The following is a 4,079-nucleotide window of genomic DNA, read 5'->3' on the forward strand; positions in this document are numbered from 1 at the left end:
TTTGCTTATTGATTTGTAGGGGTTCTACATATATTGTTTATAAGTTATCTATCAGTTCATAGCTTACCTATTTACTTTCTTAATTATATCTTTGGATAATTAGAAGTTCTTATTTTAATTAAGCCAAATTTATCTTTTTTTGTTGTTTATTTAGTGCATATTGTGATCTAATGAAGAAACTTTATATACCCCAATATCAGGAAAACATTCTCCTGTTTTTATTTGGAAGTCTGATTGTTTTAGCTTTTGAATTTAGGTCTATACCTAGAAAACAAATTTTTGTATATAGTTTGAGGTAAAGATCAGGGTTAATTTTTCTTGATATACATCCCATTATTCCAGTATCATTTATTAAAAGTCCATCTTCCCTTACAGTGGTACCTTTGATGTAAATCAAGAAAGCACACATCTATGAGTCTATTTCTAGACCCTTTATTCTGTCCCAGGGGCCTGTTTTATCTATCCTTGCTCCAGAAGTACCCTGTTTTAATTATTGTCGCTTTATAGTAAAACCTTGTTGTCCTCATCAGTGCTTAATTCTCTGAGTGATGATGTGTGACAACATGTGCAAAGTGTTGCCAACCAGGGAAGCTCACTTGAGGATCAGTGTTCAGAAGTTTTACTGGAGGTCAATCATACAGGCATTCAGCCTCCATGTAGCTGACCTTAACTAACAGTCTCCAGCTGTAACAGGGTCAGATTGATACAGTGTGGCTCAGTATTTCAGGCATACAAAAAGAAGTGCTCACCATAAGTCACACTGTTAGCATAATCAATCTGGTCAAAGTGATACAATGTGCCCCAAGGCCTCAAGCATACAAAAACACTTTTAACAGACAGGATATTCCAAGTTTCAGATGTTATCTCCCAGGAGCTGGTCAAGGGCCAGTCCTTTATTTGGAATAAGCAAGGTTTGTGTAATCTAAGCCTATGTTTTAACCCTTTACTGCACAGAATTAAAAAGAAGATTTTAAAACCAGAGTACATGAATAGTTATATATATTCATGTACATGTGAGGGTATACAACTTTTCCAACATTTCTATCTCATATTTTATGTATGTGTATTTTTTCTAGGTAGAAGTGTCACAGCTTTCATCAGATTATCAAAGATTACATAACTCAAAAGATTAAGAATTTGGAGTGATGTCAGCAAATGGTGGAATAGAAAGTCACAGATCTTGTTCCTCTATAGAGATGCTGACTTAACACCTCAGAGGGCCTTTATGAGAACTCCAAAAGTCAATTAAGTCACAGTGCAACTGCACTGAAACAAGAAGCCATGCTTTCACCCATGATAGTCCTCCCTCCCCAGGCTGGGACAATTCAGTGTGATCAGAAAAAAAAAAATGGCAACTCATGGCGTCACCATGGAGAGGGAAAGAGAAATGTGAACTATACACCCAATGTTATGGTTTTTGGGGAAGACTTCCCAAGGGACTGTCTGACTCTCAAGGTTGATGGGGAACCAGCCAGCATACTTTGGATGCATGGGGATCCATGAGAACAAAGAACTCAGCAGCTTATGGCAGCACTGGAGAATCTGTTGTACTGAGGACAGACATTAGAGGAGCAAGAAATTATGAGCTCCTGGAAAAAACAAAACAAAACAGCAAACTTCTCTAACTGGGAAATCACATGGACAGATCCAGAGAGATGCATCTCCAGAAAAGGTTTGAAAAGTCCACAGAATCTCTAGCTGGGATGATTGGTGAAGGTCTTCCCCTGTATGAAGCTAGTCTGTAAAGACTGGTAGAAGTTGCTGTTTTTTCTTTTTCTTTCTTTCTTTTTTTAATTATTATTTATTTATTTATTTTTCTATTGTGGGGTGCTGTTTTTTCAAAAGCCCACATCTCAGCAAAAAAAAAAAAAAAAGGTATACAAAGAAATTTGACCCAAAGGATCAAAATACATCTTCAGAAACTGACCCTAAATAAATGAAGATTAATTACCCGATAAAAAATTCATAGCCGGGCTCGGTGGCTCAGCCTATAATCCTGTGCCTTTGGGAGGCTGAGGTGAGTGGATTGCCTGAGCCCGCAGGTTTGAGACCTGCCTGGGCAACTTGGCGAGGCCTCATCTCTACAATAAATCAAAAAATCAGCTGGGTGTGGTAGCGCATACCTGTAATTCCGGCTACTCGGAAGGCTGAGGTGGAAGGATCACCGGAGCCCAGCGGGTCGAGGCTGCAGTGGCTGGGAGTGGCCCCTGCACTCCAGTCTGGGCGACAGAGTGAGACTCCAATTAAAAAAAAAAAAAAAATCAAAAGAATTGTCTTATAAAAGCTACAAGAGAACATAGACAACTAAATGAAATCAGGATAATGATGCATGAACAAAATATTAATCTGAGCAAAGAGATAGAATCTATTTTAAAAAACTCACCAGAAATTCTGAAGTTGAAGAATACAATAACCAAAGCGAAAAATTCACTAGAGGATTTCAACAGCAGACTTGATCAAGTGGAAGGAAGAATCAGTGAACCTGACAAGTCATTCGAAATTATCAAGTCAGAGGAGCAAAAAAAAAAAAAAAGGCTAAAGATCTCATGGAAAACCATGAAGTAGACTAAGAAATGCAATATGGAAGTTCCAGAAGAAGAGCAAGAGAAGGGGAAAGAGAGCTCATTTGAAATAGTAATGGCGGCCGGACTCGGTGGCTCAATCTGTAATCCCAGCACTTTGGAAGGCTGAGGTGAGTGGACTGCTTGAGCCCACGGGTTTGAGACCCGCCCGGGCAACGTGGTGAGACCTCATCTCTACAATAAATAAAAAACTAGCTGGGGGCCCGGCTCGGTGGCTCAGCCTGTAATCCCAGCACTTTGGGAGGCCGAGGTGAGTGGATTGCCTGAGCCTGCGGGTTCGAGACCTGCTTGGGCAACTAGGCGAGACCTCATCTTTACAATAAATCAAAAAAAAAATTAGCCGGGTGTGGTAGCACGCGCCTGTAGTTCCAGCTACTTGGAAGGCTGAGGCAGAAGGATCGCCGGAGCCCAGCAGGTCAAGGCTGCGGTGGCCAGGAGCGGCCACTGCACTCCAGTCTGGGTGACAGAGTGAGACTCTAACTCAAAAACAAAAAAACAACAACAAAAAAACTAGCTGGGTATGGTAGCCGTGTGCCTGTAGTTTCGGCTATTTGGAAGGGTGAGGTGGAAGGATCACTGGAGCCCAGCGGGTTGAGGCTGCGGTGGCCGGGAGCGTGCCACTGCACTCCAGCCTGGGCGATGCAGTGAGACTCCAACACAAAAAAAGGAAAAAAAAAAAAAAAAAAAAGAAAAGAAACAGTAATAGCTTATAACTTCCCAAACATGAGAAAGAAAAATGAACACTCGAATTTAAGAAGCTCAAGAGTCTAACTAGAACAAACCCAAACAGCCCCATAAGAGATATGTTAAATCCAACTGTCAAAAGACAAAGAAAAAAAAAAACTTAAAAGCAGCAAGAGAAAAGCAATTCATCATATATAATTCATATGTTGAAGCCCTAACCCCCAACATTACAGTATTTGGAAATAGGGCCTTTAAGGAACTAACTAAGGTTAAATGAGGTGATAAGCATGGGACCAGAATCCAAGATAATTTGCATCCTTATAAGAAGGGGAAGATGGCCGGCTGGGTGGCTCAGCCTGTAATCCCAGCGTTTTGGGAGGCCAAGGTGAGTGGATTGTCTGATCCCGCGGGTTGGAGACCTGCCTGGGCAACTTGGAGAGATCTCATCTCTACAATAAATAAAAAATTAGCCAGGCGTGGTAGCGCATGCCTGTAGTTCCAGCTACTTGGAAGGCTGAGGCGGAAGGATCGCTGGAGCCCAGCATTTTTGCTGTGGCCGGGAGCGGCCACTGCACTCCAGTCTAAGTGACAGAGTGAGATTCCAACTCAAAAAAAAAAAAGAAGGGGGAAGATGTTGGGCACAGTGGCTCAAGCCTGTAATCCCAGCACTTTGGAAGGCCAAGGTGGTGAGGGGATTGCCTGAGCCCACGGATTCAAGAACAGCCTGGACAACTTGGCAAGACCTCATCTCTGCAATAAATCAAAAAATTAGCTGGGCATGGTAGTGCACACCTGTAGTTCTGGCTACTTGGA

The sequence above is a fragment of the Carlito syrichta genome, unplaced genomic scaffold (assembly GCF_000164805.1).
Source record: "Carlito syrichta isolate Samal-C Ts95f unplaced genomic scaffold, Tarsius_syrichta-2.0.1 Scaffold303665, whole genome shotgun sequence".
Classification (NCBI taxonomy): Eukaryota; Metazoa; Chordata; class Mammalia; order Primates; family Tarsiidae; genus Carlito; species Carlito syrichta.